The sequence below is a fragment of the Bos taurus genome, chromosome X (genome assembly GCF_002263795.3).
Source record: "Bos taurus isolate L1 Dominette 01449 registration number 42190680 breed Hereford chromosome X, ARS-UCD2.0, whole genome shotgun sequence".
Taxonomy (NCBI): Eukaryota; Metazoa; Chordata; class Mammalia; order Artiodactyla; family Bovidae; genus Bos; species Bos taurus.
In genome coordinates, this window is record NC_037357.1 from 113,216,104 (window position 1) to 113,232,996 (window position 16,893).

Here is a 16,893-nt window from a genome sequence, read left to right on the forward strand (position 1 = left end):
TGATGGCATTCAGTCCATGGAAAAGTAAATATTAGTTGATGGAAGAGTTAATAACATTTTCATCACCATGAAAAAGTTTTTGCTATTTACCTTTTACAATCTTTACATGAAGCATGAAATACTTAAATAGGACTACAAATTGGACTTAAATAGGACTACAAATTGGACTTAAATAGGACTACAAATTTAGCAGCCTTGACAATGTAAAATAAAGGAAAAGCTGATGATAGGTGAGAAGTGGAAGGAAGAAACAGAAAAAAGGGGGGGATATATTATAATCTCACAATGTAGAAAGTAGAAGGATGACAGTTAAAACTTAATAGGGCATGACAGAGTTTAAGGTGCATTATTTAAAGTTGCAAAAGCAAACAATAAAAACAATAATAATAACATGGGGAATATATGGAGTATGTGGAGTTTTATGTATATTATTGAAAGTTATAATAACAATCAATTGTAAATCGTACAGTTTGCATAATTAATAAAAAACAGAAGTAAGAGATGGGGAGTTAGGGTTAATAGTATTGAATAAAATCTATACTTTTTCATAGAAAGTTGTAAATAGACATAATTTAAAGTTGATAAGACAATAGATGCATAAGCATATTATTTAGACTTACTAAGATAAACACCCAAAGAACTAAAAAAGGTTAAAGAGGTTGCACCTGGAAAATGCCCCTGAAGGTATGACAAGCAAGGCCTAGAGATGGTTGCTTTTTATTATAAACTTTTCTGTACTACTTAACTGTTCACTACCATCTATATGTATTGGGTTGGCCAAAAAGTTCATTCAGGTTTCCATAAGCTGTTCCCCAGTGAACTTTTTGGCCAACCCAATGTTACTTAGCTATAAAAGAATGAAGTTTCAAAAGTAAGATTTATTTGGGGAAATGATCAAGTATAATCCTCTTGCTGTGAGTGATTTCAGCTTTTACTTTGGAGAGAGAAGAAATAAAAGAGAGAATCTTAAATGACAATGAATATGCATATGGGATCCAGAAATTGGGAAGCCAGAAAAGAAAATTGAGGAAGATAAGTTAAGGGGACAAAAAGGATCATTACCAGGTTGAAAATAAATGGTAAACAAAGACTCTTATTTTACTTAGAATGTTTCCTTCAAAATTCCTTCTGATTTGAAATAATTCATGGTTTGAAAACTTGGGTAACATATTCAGAAATGCTGGTATTAATAGAATGGGCTGACTTTCCAATCTCTCAACTTCCTAGGTCAATTTATGGTTTACACTATTTCCAAATAAATTCTAATGTCAATCTGATCTCATCACATCCTCCTCAAACTCTCCAGTGGCTCCTCAATACCTATTCAGTTAACTATTACATCCTCACCTTGATATTCTGGGCCCTGAATAATATGGATTCAACATCTAAGTTGCCTATGGTTACACTACTGGTAAGTGTTAACGTGGAAATTTAAACAGAAGCAGCATAGCCTTTGAAGCCTGCGCTCTTTCATCGAATACATACAGCTTCTCATGTGAAACTCACATGTGCACATATAAAGCCATGTAAGAACGGTCATGGCAGGCCGACCATGGGGGACGTGGGGGGCAGGGCAGGAAACGCCTGGGGGCAGTAGAGCCCATGTCGGCCTTGAGGCGCTCTGGCTACAACCCTAGTGACAGCCTGTCTTATGGCCACTACTACGGGCCTGGGGGTGGAGATGTGCCAGTGCACCCGCCTCCGCCCATCTACCACCGGCCCTGAGCCTCCCCAGCCTCCCATTTCCTGGCGGGGCCGTGGGGGTGGCCCGGCGGAGACCACCTGGCCGGGGGAATGAGGAGGAGGCAATGGCTACTAGGTGTCTGGAAGTGCCTGGTCAGAGCCAGGTCGTGCTGGCAGAGGCCACCAGGAGCAGCCACCATATCCTAGTTACAATTCTAACTATTGGAATTCTACTGTCCGACCTCGGGCTCCTTACCCAAGTACATACCCTAGAAGACCGGAAATGCAAAGCCAGAGTTTGAATTCTTATACAAATGAGGAATATGACCTACCATACCCCACTGGCCCGGAGACAAATACTGCCTCATACCCTGGGGCCTATTACACACCTGGGTATGCTCAGACCAATTACTCCACAGAGGTTCCAAGCACTTAGCATTCATCTAGCAACAGCCCAACCCCAGTCTCCAGTTGGATGTACCCCCAGCAGGACTGCCAGACTGAAGCACCCCCTCTTAGGGGGCAGGTTCCAGGATATCCTGCTTCACAGAATTCTGGAATGAGAGTACCCTATTACCCTTACGGGGATGGTGATCATAGTGTTCCACAACCAGGACCAACCATATGACCCCAGGAGGACTCATGGGCACCTCCAGGTGCTTATGGAATGGGAACCTGGTACCCCTGGCCTTCAGCTGCGCCCTCGGCACCACCGGGGAGTCTCTACATGAACGAAAGCACTTCATCATGGCCTAGCAGTGGCTCTCCTCAGCCACCTCCTTCACCGCCAACCCCACAGCCTAAGGACTCCTCCTATGCCTACAGCCAAGCAGATCAAGGAATGAGCCAGCACAACTTTCCTTGCGGTGTCCATCAGTACGAGTCCTGGGAATCAGTGGACGATGACAGTTCGGAGCTTTTGGATTCCCAGGTCCAGTATAGTGTTGAGCCTCATCTGTATGGTAATGCCACTCACAAACATCCCAGCACTCAAGACCAGGGTATTCATCTTGCTGAAGAGTGTTTATCTTCAGATGAAGGGACTCCCTCAAGCATTAAAAAAACCATACATGTGCTAGAGAAGGTCCAGTATCTTGAGCAAGAAGTATAAGAGTTCATAGGAAAAAAGACAGACAAAGCATACTGGCTTCTGGAAGAGATGCTAACCAAGGAACTTCTGGAACTGGATTCAGTTGAAACTGGGGGCCAGGACTCCATCCGGCAGGCCAGGAAAGAGGGTAAAGAGGCGGTTTGTAAAATCCAGGCCACACTGGAAAAACTGGGGAAAAAAAGTATGATGAAGGGATTTAGAACAAAGGGGAAGCCTATTACTAACTTGACCAAAGAACTCTTGATTTTGGTTAATTACCCTCTTTTTGAAATGCCTGTTGATGACAAGAAGCAATACATTCCAACTATCCTTTGATAGAAAGCTTGAAAAACTGGTACAGGACTTGGAAAAACAGTTGGGTTATGAGTTGTTTTCAGACCAGTGAATATAATAGGGAGCTCTCGAGTTATGGATATTGCCAAGTAGACTTGCCCAGTAAGAAATACGTGGGTGTTGGCAAGCTGCTGCTTATCAGCAGGAGGCGAATTCATCTTATTGAACAGGCTTCTCAGAAACCTACAGGATAAGACTGGATGTTCTTTGGACAGGGTCTGTTTTTTGTAAACATCTGGATTACTTGTCACATTTTTATACATTGTAACTGCTTTCACCATACACTTTGTGTGCAAATTACAGCTTGGACTTTAGCATCCTTGGACCTCTGTTTTGTTTTGTTATTTGCAGTTCACAAATATAGTATGATTCTCTAAAAAATAAATGGTCATGGCAGCATTGCCCCAAAACTGGAAGCAATCTAGATGTGCATTAATAGAGAAAGGGATCAGCAAGTTAGGTAAGGTCACATAGTTCAAAGATCAGAAATAGTTAAATGAATCAGATGTATACGTTTCCATATGAATAAATCGTTAAAGAAAAACGTAGATTGAGAATAGCAACTTGTTGAAGATTAAGTACTATATAATTCTGCTCAGGTGATGTTTAATAATATACCTATCTTATAAAGAAGTAACAAAAAGAGTATCAGCAAAAATACAAATAAAAATCAGGATGGTGATTATCTTTATGGAGTGAGGGTAAAGAACTGAGAAGGGTCAAAAGAGCCATCAACCAGTTTGGCCCCAAGCGACAAGAGCTCTTATTGGCCCTGGCTTTTTCATTTCATCTCTTAGCTTCTCTTGGCGTAGGTGGGGTATGGGGTGAATTCACTCTGCCTGAGACAGAGTGGCTTTGGGTTGTATGAATTAGCATGAAAGCTCTGATCTATGTCTAGATCTACTTATTGATGCCCTCAATAAGTTCATGTCTGCACTGCTATATTTAAAATGGATAACTAGCAAGTACCTACTGTACAACACAGGGAACTCAGCTCACTCTGCTCATTATTATGTAACAACCTAAATGAGGAAAGAGTTTGAAAAAGAATAGACACATGTGTATATGTATAACTGAATCATTTTGCTGTACACCTGAAACTAACACAACACTGTTAATCAGCTATACTCCAAAATAAAAGTAAAAGTTAAAAAAAAAAAAAAAAAGAGCCATCAACCAGAAAACAACGGGACAAATAATTAACATGGGTATACAGGTAATTATAGTATTCTGTGTTTTATCTGAATGTTTATAAAACAATTATATAGGTATAAAAATAATTGGAAAGATATTTAACATTATTCTAACTTTTTAATCTCACAGTGATGAGAGTATGGGTGATTTTATTCTTCTCATTGTTTCTTTAATTTTCAAAAATAAACACTTCTGACTTCTGGTTTCTAGTCCAACGTATAAAGAGCTTGGAAGTCATCACTTCCATCTTTATAACAGGAAAAATGCTCATAAACAAACTAAAACACTACAACTCTTCTTAGATCCATCAGGGAATGGTAAACTGCTGCCCCCAGAAACTAGAAACACACGTGATACACAGAATAACAGTTTACCAGGAACAGAAGCTGCTACAAGAGTATCGTAAGTTTAAAGAGTTCCCTGATAATGAGTGATGTTGAGCATATTTTCATGTGTTTGTTAGCCATCTGTATGTCTTCTTTGGAGAAATGTCTATTTAGTTCTTTGGCCCATTTTTTGATTGGGTCATTTATTTTTCTGGAACTGAGCTGCAGGAGTTGCTTTTATATTTTTGAGATTAGTTGTTTGTCAGTTGCTTCATTTGCTATTATTTTCTCCCATTTTGAAGGCTGTCTTTTCACCTTGCTTTTATAGTTTCCTTTGTTGTGCAAAAGCTTTTAATTTTAATTAGGTCCCATTTGTTTATTTTTGCTTTTATTTCCAGTATTTTGGGAGGTGGGTCATAGAGGATCCTGCTGTGATTTATGTCAGAGAGTGTTTTGCCTATGTTCTCCTCTAGGAGTTTTATAGTTTCTGGTCTTAGAGAAATGCAAATCAAAACCACAATGAGGTACCATGTCACGCCAGTCAGAATGGCTGTGATCCAAAAGTCTATAAGCAATAAATGCTGGAGAGGGTGTGGAGAAAGGGAACCCTCTTACACTGTTGGTGGGAATGCAAACTAGTACAGGCACTATGGAGAACAGTGTGGAGATTCCTTAAAAAACTGGAAATAGAACTGCCTTATGACCCAGCAATCCCACTGCTGGGCTTACACACCAAGGAAACCAGAATTGAAAGAGACACGTGTACCCCAATGTTCATTGCAGCACTGTTTATAATAGCCAGGACATGGAAGCCACCTAGATGTCCATCAGCAGATGAATGGATAAGAAAGCTGTGGTACATAAACACAATGGAGTATTACTCAGCCATTAAAAAGAATACATTTGAATCAGTTCTAATGAAGTGGATGAAACTGGAGCCTATTATATTGAGTGAAGTAAGCCAGAAAGAAAAACACCAATATGGTATACTAACGCATATATATGGAATTTAGAAAGATGTTAATGATAACCCTGTATGCGAGACAGCAAAAGAGACACAGATGTATAGAACAGTCTTTTGGACTCTGTGGGAGAGGGAGAGGGGGGATGATTTGGGAGAATGGCATTGAAACATGTATAATATCATATAAGAAACGAACTGCCAGTCCAGGTTCGATGCAGGATACAGGATGCTTGGGGCTGGTGCACTGGGACGACCCAGAGGGATGGTATGGGGAGGGAGGTGGGAGGGGGGTTCAGGACGGGGAGCACGTGTATAACCGTGGCAGATTCATGTTGATGTATGGCAAAACCAATACAATATCATAAAGTAATTAGCCTCCAATTAAAATAAATAAATTTAAAAAAATAAAGGGTTCCTATTGAAAGAATAACTATATAATTGCTAGAAACTCTGTGTATGTGTACTCCCTCACTCAGTTGTATTCAACTCTTTGCGACCCAATGGATTGTAGCCTGTCAGGCTCCTCTGTCCATGGGATTCTCCAGGAAGTAATAATGCCTGAAAATTTTCCAAAATTAATGACAGGCACTAAGCCATAGATGCATGAAGCTCCATGACCATGAAGGAGGAAAAATATAAAAAAATCTACATCTACACATACGTGTTAAGTTTCCAAGGGCTGCCATAGCAAAGGGCTCCCTGGTGGCTCAGATGGTAAAGAATGTGCCTGCAATACAGGAGACCTGGGTTCAATCCCTGGGTTGGGAAGATCCCCTGGAGGAGGGCATGGCAACCCACTCTAGTATTCTTGCCTGGAGAAACCCCATGGACAGAGGAGCCTGGCGGGCTACAATCCATGGGGTCACAGAGGGTTGGACACGACTGAGCAACTAAGCACAGCACAGTACAGCCATAACAAAACCACCATAAACTGAGTGGCTTAAAACAACAAATTTATTGTCTCACAGTTCTAGGGGCTAAAAGACTGAAGGTGTCAGCAGGGCTATGCTCTCTCTGAAACCTATAGAAAAAAACTTTCCTTACCTCTTCCTCATTTCTGGTGGTTTCTTGGCAATCTTTGGCATTCTGTGGCCTACAACTGGATAACTCTAACATTCACCTTTATTACCACATGGCATGGTACCTGTGCATCTCTGTGTCTTCACATAATTAACTTTTTATAAGAACACCAGTTATATTGGATTAGGGCCTCACCCTGCTCCAATATGATCTCATCAAAACTTAACTGATGTAATAACTAATTATATCTGCAATGATCTTATTTCCAAATAAGATCACATTCTGAGGTGTTGGGAATCAGGACTTCAATATATCTTTACTGAGGGGTGGGAGGAATGACATAATTCCATTTATAATAGCATATTATATCCAAATTACAAAAAAGCAAAGACAAAGAAAAGTTTGAAGGAAGCCAGATGGGAGGAGGTCCAACTTATACAAAGAGAATCAAGAATAAGAATTTTATCAAACTTTCCTTTAAAGCCATGCAAGTGAGAGAGTGAGATGAAATATTTAGTTTTGAAAGAAAAAACCAATCAGCCAAACTAAAAATCTGTACTTTGCAAAATTATGATTTTCTCAATCAAGTAAAAATTGAGGGAATTTGTCACCACTAGACCTACTTTGCAAGAAATGTTACAAGAAATTATTCACAGAAAAGAAAATTATAGAGGGCAGGAACAAAGAAAGGAATTTGTTGTTATTTAGTCGCTAAATTGTGTCTGACTCTCTGTGACCACGTGGACTGGCGCCTGCCAGACTCCTCTGTCCATGGGATTATCCCAGGAAGAATACTGGAGCGAGTTGTCATTTCCTCCTCCAGGGGATCTTCCCAACCCAGGGACTGAATTCATGTTTCCTGCACTGGCAGGTGGATTCTTTATTACTGAGCCACCAGGGAACCCCCAAAAGAAAGGAATATATGAAGGCAAAATAAAATCTTTTAGTTCTCTTAATATTAATTAATCTAACATACAATAGTTTGTTCAAAATACTAATAATAACAATGTATTTGGTGACTATAGCTTATGGATACGTGAAATGAACAACAGCAGTATAGAAAGGGACAGGGTGGAGAAACTGAGCATACTGTGTTATAAGATATCTGCACTACCCGTGAAGTAATACAGTGTTATTTGAAAGTGTACTCTATTAGTTATAAATGTATACAGCAAACTCTACAGCAACCACTAAAAATAAATTTTTTTAAGGAAGTACAATTGACACACCATGGGAAGAGATTAATGGAATGATATAAATGCTCAATTAAAACCCAAGAGTGCAGGAAATAAAAGTGGAACACATACCCATGCAAAGAAACAGACAATTAAAATAGTTAAAATATGATCATTATTAATCTATATCAATAATCACTTTAAATGCTACTGAACTAAATACATCAACTGAAAGAGAATGTTAGAATGGAGCAAGAAAAAATAAGGCCCAACTAGATTTTGTCTATATGAAACCCACTTTAAATATAAAGACATAGATTAACAGTGAAGGGAAGAGAAGATACACAATTGGAACACTAATCAAAAGAAAGCTGGACTAGCTACATTCAGCTCAGTTCAGTCACTCAGCAGTGTCCAACTCTTTGCGACCCCATGGACTGCAGCACGCCAGGCCTCCCTGTCCATCACCAACTCCCAATCTTGCTCAAACTCATGCCCATAGAGTCAGTGATACCATCCAACCATCTCATCCTCTGTCATCCCCTTCTCCTGCCTTCAATCTTTCCCAGCATCAGGGTCTTTTCAAATGAGTCAGTTCTTCACATCAGGTGGCCAAAGTATTGGAGTTTCAGTTTCAGCATCAGTCCTTCCAACGAATATTCAGGACTGATTTCCTTTAGGATTGACTAGTTGGATCTCCTTGCAGTCCAAGGCACTCTCAAGAGTTTTTTCCAACACCACAGTTTAAAAGCATCAGTTCTTTGGCATTTAGCTTTCTTTATGGTCCAACTCTCACATCTATACATGACTACTGGAAAAAACATAGCTTTGACTGGATGGACCTTTGAAGGCAAAGTAGTATCTCTGCTTTTTAATATGCTGTCTCAGTTGGTCATAGCTTTTCTTCCAAGGAGCAAGTATCTTAATTTCATGGCTGCAGTCATCATCTGCAGTGATTCTGGAGCCCAAGAAAATAAAATCTGTCACTGTTTCCACTGTAACTACATTAGTGTCAAACAAAGCAGACCTTAGAGCAAGGAAATTTATCAAAGATAATGAGGGGCATTGTGTGTGTGTGTGTGTGTGCACGGGCGCTTAGTCACGTCCAACTCTTTGCAAACTGCTGGACTGTAGCCTGTCAGGCGGCTCTGTCCATGGAATTTCCCAGGCAAAAATACTGGAGTGGATTTACATTTCCTTTTCCAAGGCTAACCCAGGGATTTAACCTGCATCTCTTGTATCTCCTGTATTGGCAAGTAGATTCTTTACCACTGCAGCACCTGGGAAGCCCCAAAAGAGGGGCATTACTTAACTGTAAAGGGGTCAATTCTCCAAAAAGACATAACAATCATTAATATGTATGTACCTAACAACAGAGCATCAAAATGCATGAGGCAAAAAATGACTGAGTGATTAAGAGAAATCCACAAACCAATAATTATAGTTGGAGATTTCAATACTCCTCCATCAGTAACTGACAGATGAATCAGCTAGAAAATCTGTAAGAATATAATTGAACTGAATAGCACTGTCAATCAACTGGATTTAATTGACATTTACAGAATACCTGACCCAAAGACAGCAGAATACACATCCTTCTCAAGCTCACATGGAACATTCATCAAGGCAGACCACATTCTGGGTCATAAAACACAACTTGACAAATTTTAAAAATAGAAATCATACAAAGTATACTTTCAGATCACAGTGGAATTAAACTAACAATCAATAATAGAAACATAGAAAACCCCCAATATTTAGAGACTCAACAACACACTCCTAAGAATAAACATTCTCATTTTATAACAAGAAAATAAACAGTAAGCCCATTTAAGTATATAAACTCATGCATCAATTTTTTTAGGAATAAAACACACTTTATTCTAACAATTAAGAAATATTCCCCCCCTTTCCAGAAGAAGTTAAAAGCCATAATTTAAGTTTCTCCAGGGTACTAGTATAAAACACTATTTTCAGTTTCCCATAATTTTATTGAAATTTCTTCTTTGAGGCTTAGCTACATCCATTTGACCTTGAACCAAAGGTAATACACAGTTTAGAAGAGCTCACATTATCAGGGCAACACTAATTTTTAAACTTATATGTAAATTGGTAATCTGCCCTAGTGAATCTATATTTTAAATACTTTCCTATGTGCCTCTGGATGAAAGGTAAGACATTATCTTTAAAAATACGTAGTGGTTCTTTAATCTTTTCTTTCTCTGCTCACCTATAAATGTATTAGCAGTATAGGGACATGAATCCCGGAGCTAAGTTTCAGTCCATGTTAACACATGTCCCAAATCTAACCATTTCAAAATCTGACTATATGGTCAAATCAGTTGTTAACATGAATTATGGTTTAGGTCCTTAATTTAGAAGGAAACCAAACCATGCAGAATAATTACTGGCTGGTTAATTACAGAATGAAGGGGAGTATATTATTTAGAATAAGTCCAAGTGCTATGGTGGTTTAGTCACTAAGTCGTGCCTGACTCTTGCGACCCCATGGACTGTAGCCCACCAGGCTCCTCTGCCCGTGAGATTCTCCAGGCAAGAATACTGGAGTGGGTTGCCATTTCCTTCTCCAGGGGATCTTCCCAACTCAGGAATCAAACCCGGGTCTCCTGCATTGCAGGCAGATTCTTTCCCAACTGAGCTATAAGGGAAGCCCTCCAAGTGCTATAAGAATCAACATTAAACCTTAAAGACAGTATGTTCAGTTCTTATCAATACAAGCTTCAGAATAGCTATTTCTAACTATGCGGTTACTCTGGGACCAAGGCATCTTCTTTCATAGACCATCTTTGGAATCCTCCACTGAATGCTCTCTATCCATGTAGGAGACAAGAGAAGAGAGTTTAGAGGATCTCACTGAAGATTTAAGGGGCCTTGTCTCCAATGAGGATATATAACCTTGCTTACAACCCATTGTACAGAACTGGTCATATGTCTTCATCTACATATAAACATGATAAGAAAATATAGTCTTTCTGTGTGCCCAGGAAATAATGAAGTAGCTTGATGAACACATAGGATTGTTTCTGCCACAGTAGGCAAATACTACAGAACTGAAATGACGACTTATAGCCTATGTCTCTTCCATGGTCAATTGGTTGCAGAATCCCAAATTATAGTCAGCCATGTTTTACTTCTTTTGAGTTAAAAGTAGCCTGTCAGAGGCCTATAAGGTCTCTAGAGAGAAAGTCAAGAAAGAACAAGCAATGGCCTCTTTCACTGACAGCAATGTGATAACAATCTAATGAAAGTCATTATTCATTCTATATTTATTACAGTTAAAGAATCAGAAGTCAGAGGCACCATAGGACAAAACTCCACTGAACCAGAGTACCAGCCTTCTAGTCTCCTAGCCCAATAACTGACTTTTCACTGACTTAGTGGACAAAGGTCAATAAACATCTGTGGAAGTTGGGAAAAGAGATGCTGCTTTCCAGTGTATTTCTGAGAAAACCTAAATTTAAGTCACTACTGACCAAGATAATCATGATGGTGTGATCACACACCTAGAGCCAGACATCCTGGAATGTGAAGTCAAGTGGGCCTTAGAAAGCATCACTACGAACAAAGCTAGTGGAGGCGATGGAATTCCAGTGGAGCTATTTCAAATCCTGAAAGATGATGCTATGAAAGTGCTGCACTCAATATGCCAGCAAATTTGGAAAACTCAGCAGGGGCCACAGGACTGGAAAAGCTCAGTTTTCATTCCAATCCCAAAGAAAGGCAATGCCAAAGAATGCTCAAACTACCGCACAATTGCACTCACCTCACACACTAGTAAAGTAATGCTCAAAATTCTCCAAGCCAGGCTTCAGCAATATGTGAACCGTGAACTTCCAGATGTTCAAGCTGGTTTTATAAAAGGCAGAGGAAACCTATATGCAGGTCAGGAAGCAACAGTTAGAACTGGACATGGAACAACAGACTGGGTCCAAATAGGAAAAGGAGTATGTCAAGGCTATATATTGTCACCCTGCTTATTTAACTTATATGCAGAGTACATCATGAGAAATGCTGGGCTGGAAGAAGCACAAGCTGGAATCAAGATTGGCAGGAGAAATATCAATAACCTCAGATATGCAGATGACACCAGCCTTATGGCAGAAAGTGAAGAGGAACTAAAAAGCCTCTTGATGAAAGTGAAAGAGGAGAGTGAAAAAGTTGGTTTAAAGCTCAACATTCAGAAAACTAAGATCATGGCATCTGGTCCCATCACTTCATGGGAAATAGATGAGGAAACAGTGGAAACAGTGTCAGACTTTATTTTTTGGGCTCCAAAATCACTGCAGATGGTGACTGCAGCCATGAAATTAAAAGATGCTTACTCCTTGTAAGGAAAGTTATGACCAACCTAGATAGCATATTGAAAAGCAGAGACATTACTTTGCCAACAAAGGTCCGTCTAGTCAAGGCTATGGTTTTTCCAGTGGTCATGTATGGATGTGAGAGTTGGACTGTGAAGAAAGCCGAGTGCTGAAGAATTGATGCTTTTGAACTGTGGTGTTGGAGAAGACTCTTGAGAGTCCCTTGGTCTGCAGGGAGATCCAACTGGTCCATCCTAAAGGAGATCAGTACTGGGTGTTCATTGGACGGACTGATGCTGAAGCTGAAACTCCAATATTTTGGCCACCTGATGCGAAGTGCTGACTCATTTGAAAAGATCCTGATGTTGGGAAAGATTGAAGGCGGAAGGAGAAGGGGAAGACAGAGGATGATATAGTTAGATGGCATCACTGACTCAATGGACATGAGATGACATGGGAGTTGGTGATGGACACGGAGGCCTGGCGTGCTGTGATTCATGGGGTCACAAAGAGTCCGACATGACTGAGCGACTAAATTGAACTGAACTGTATGACTATACCACCAATGCTAAAATTGACTGTAATTCCTGAAGCAAGGACTCCACAGAAACAAACTAAACTTTAGGATCAAATAATTAAAATGAGAGTGTTTAAATTTTGTCCTAAAAAACCCATAAGTACACCTGGCATTTTACTGTCATAATTTAAGCTTCTATCCATTATGTAGTAAATGAAATTTAAATAAAAGATGGTGTCACCAACTTAATGGGCATGAGTTTGAGCAAACTCCAGGAGATAGTGAAGGACAGGGAAGCCTGGAGTGCTACAGTTCATGGAGTAACAAAGTGTCAGACAGGGCTCAGCCATTGAACAATGACAACAAAATAAAAGAAGCCAAAGTAAATAATTTCTTAAAAAAACACTGAATTGTTATCTTTATCACATTTCTGAGGAGTACATAAAAATTTCCCATCTTCCTCTCATAATTTAATAATCACATTGGGTTATTTAGGTTGTTTTTCTTTTCCCCTCAGAGTCTTCAGAGTTTTCCCAATTTTCAAAGAATAAACTCGAAATGGCAACCCATTCCAGTGTTCTTGCCTGGAGAATCCCAGGGACAGAGGAGCCTAGTGGGCTACTGTCTATGGGGTCGCACAGAGTCAGACACGACTGATGCGACTTAGCAGCAGAAGCTAATTAAACATGACACTATTAAAGGACATATTTGTATTTACTGGTCTCATTTTTAAAATCATGTAGAATGTCATTATTGGTGAAGTTAGCTCTTCTAGTAACACAGACCTAAAATCTTTTTAAACATAGGTTAACATTGGAACAAAATAGAAATTGGAAGCATTTGCTATGGAATGGTAGAACTGATAAGGACAATTAAAATTCTCTTACTCCAGCCTCTCAAGTTACACACTAACATATACATTCATTCACTCGACAAAACTTTTAATGCCTCCCATGTACGGGGCACTGCTCTAGATCCTCAATAGAGAAGGGAACACAATAAACAAAACCCCGGCTCTTATGGTGTTTATTAAAGAGGGGAGAAAATATATACTACACAAAAAAGTAAGATAAACAGCATGGCAGGTGGTGATAAGTAACCTAGAGAACCAGAGAAGAAAAGAGTTGCAGATTTAAGCACGTGTTCTAAAAAGTCCTCACTGAAAAGTCTTCAATAAAGATTTGAAGGATAAGTGAGCCATGCAGCTTGAGGAAAAAAGCGTCCCAGGGAGGAAGAACTCAATATTAAAGAGAATAAGGAACTCTTTTAAGGTCAAAGAGTAGCGAAGCTGGAACCCAGATATCCTAAAGCCTGGATTCATCTTTAAAATAATAGACTATGATATTGATGCCAAATCACTTATCATCTAACAATCATTTCTTTAATTACTGAGCTCATATTTATGTATCACCATCTGTGTGCAGAGCATGGTTCTAGATGTTTCGGCAGCCGGAGAACATTCCTCTTTTTGTGAGTTTTGATGTATAGATTCTCATTTAATTTCTACAGTGGCCCTTTGAGGTAGCAATTATTGGGTTGGCCAAAAGATCATTTGGAGTTTTCTGTAACACCTTGCTGAAAAACCCAAATAAACTTTTTGAATTATCACTTATTGAACTTATTTGCATTATCACTTACAGACAAGAAAATGGGCTCAATTAGGATAACTAACCTGCCCCTCAAGCCAACAGCTATTATGTGATACAACTAGGATCTTAACTCAGTTGACTCATTCCAAAACCCATGCACTTTCCACCATATCATGCTGCTTAAACTGAACTTTAACTTCCCCATGTACATATGTGTTTTAAATTTATTTTTGTTGTTGCTGTTTTACATGGAAACATAGAAGATAACTTCAAGTAATTTCATATTTACATCACTGACAAAATAAAATTAAACATCAATTATTCACTGATTGCTATATACAGATGGAATTAAATGAGACTCAGAATTAGTCAATTTGGCCTGGAAAATTAGATGCAGAATTCAAAAATGCAGTTCAGCCTGTTTCATCTGGGTTCTTTCCTCCTTCCTAGCTTCTTTTTTTTTTTTCTCTTGCTTATTAAATTTAAATGATATTATTAATTTTTGCATTGATGATACATTCACATTGTTCAAAATTCAAAAGTTCCAAAGGCCATATGATTAACTATCTCCCCAGCACTTTGTTCTCTAGCCAAGCAGTTCTCCCAAAAGGAATTTTTTTGGGGGGCCCAATTCCTCATATTTCCTTCTAGTGGTATATTATGCAAGTACATCCAGCTTCTAGAGTATAGGTGAATTTTCAAAGATCAAATCAGAGTGAGGCCAAGAAAAACAGGGTGTGACTGATACTGCTGCCAGCCCACTAGATGAAAGTTCCCCAAAGAGAAAATAATTTACACTGATTTACTTTGGGACTTCTCTGTTCTAGATTTTACACACCTCCCTCCGGATCAATCTTCCTCAAGTGCGTCTCCAATCACATCAACCACCACTCAGTCTTCCAATGATCTCTTCCTTATCTAGTCCAACAATCCAAATGCCCAGTTTGGAATTCATTGCCTTGTGTTTCTTATTTATCTGTAGTTTTTCATTTTTACTCTACCCTCCAGCAGCTATAGTAAAGTTTTATTGGCATTCGACATGTATTAGTACTATAATGCCTAAAAGGATTCCAGATTTGAATGCAATCCATTGGCTCTTTTACTTTGGAGACCATCTGGGGCATGAAAATCCTCACCCCTGGGAAACCATTTAGTGGTTCCTAGAGTTTCCCAGTGGTACTGGTTTGCATAGGACTGGGGTCTTCCAGGATGTGGGGCCTTTTGTTGTTGTTGCTAAAACCAGGAGACTCCCAAGCAAACTAGAGCAAGTTGGCCACCCAACCTGGGACACTGGCAAAAATGCTGCTTCCAGGATTTTCCAAGACACTGAAAGAACATAATAAACTCTTTTTGCTCTCACTCTTACACAGTGAGGACAGAGACACACCAAGGGTGGAGTGGAGAGTTATGGTGCTTGTGGAGATGACATCACCATTCTTTCTCCACAAAAGAATATGGTGGGTTTGCTGCCCTAAGAGCAAACCCCCCCTCTGTTCTTACTCCTGATCTGGTCACCAAGAACTACCTGCTCTTCCGAAGCATGCCTTCTCTTTGGTACTAAGTGATACAAATCTTGTGTTATCCTCTACCACTCTCCCTGGAGTCACTGTTATGCACAGAGTGTGGGTGTGAACACCTGGGCTCCTCTCATATTTCTTTCACTGGGTAACTGCACCCAGCTTCTCTGAGGGTGAGCCCACACCACTGCCCCCTTTTCAGGAGAACTGCCTGCACTGCTGTTTGCCTAAAGAGCTCTGTCACATCCAGGAAGTTCTGCATCCTCCATGCCCCAGTGGTCAATGACTGATTGATACAAGGTTACAGAAACCGAGGCCCTTACCTCAAGATGGGATGAACCAATCCATGCCTCACAGTTCCCCATGGACTGGGCTAAAACAATTCTCCAGCTGAGCTTACTTCCTTGCTTAGCTTACTTCCCTTACCCCATCCTGTTTCCCTTACTTTCTTTGTCCTGAAAAATCCTGCAATATGTCACTTGAGAGTGTGGTCAAATCACTGTGATTTGCTCAAGACTCTCCCAGTCTGGGGACTGAAAGCTCCACCTTCTGGGCAATCCCTCAGTCCTGGACAACCAACAATGCTCAGTCATTCTACACTTAAACAAGAAGCTCTGTTTCAGGCTCTGCCTCTAAAGAATCTGATCTAAGGCGTCCCCTTGCATCCTGTATAACCCAGGGTTGTAAGGGTACTGTAACCCTATTAGACAGCAGAATTGGTGGTCTGATGTAAAGAACATGTGCATGATGTGGCAAGAGAAGTACAGGCTTGATTTCTGGGCTTGGTGCCCTTGGGCAGCGCTGAATGTATGAATGGTGTGTGTATGGCCACACATATCAGCCCTGGAGTAAAGCAGCTACTGCCTGACCCATGTTCCATCTCCTCTATATCTTCCCTCTCCCTGTCACGTAACTGGTATCAGATTCACATGTGCAAGAATAGTGAACTTGGCTCTGGTCTACAGAAAAGGTAGCATGGAGACGTAGGCAAATCATTAAGTCTGGAGAAAACCAGTCTAGGAACATCAAGGTAACCACCTGCGTTCTATACATCAGAGCATGAATTCTGTTCCAGAGTTTTCCAGGGAAGCTCAAAACTTACAAACTCTCTTTGCTCCAACTTCTGTAAAAGAACTGAGTTA

At 39.9% G+C, this 16,893-nt stretch overlaps 1 pseudogene; it reads left to right on the top strand.

The window, feature by feature from the left end:
* Positions 1-1,590: 1,590 nt before the first annotated feature.
* Positions 1,591-3,384, top strand: LOC782908 (BAG family molecular chaperone regulator 4-like; annotated as a pseudogene).
* Positions 3,385-16,893: the final 13,509 nt, after the last annotated feature.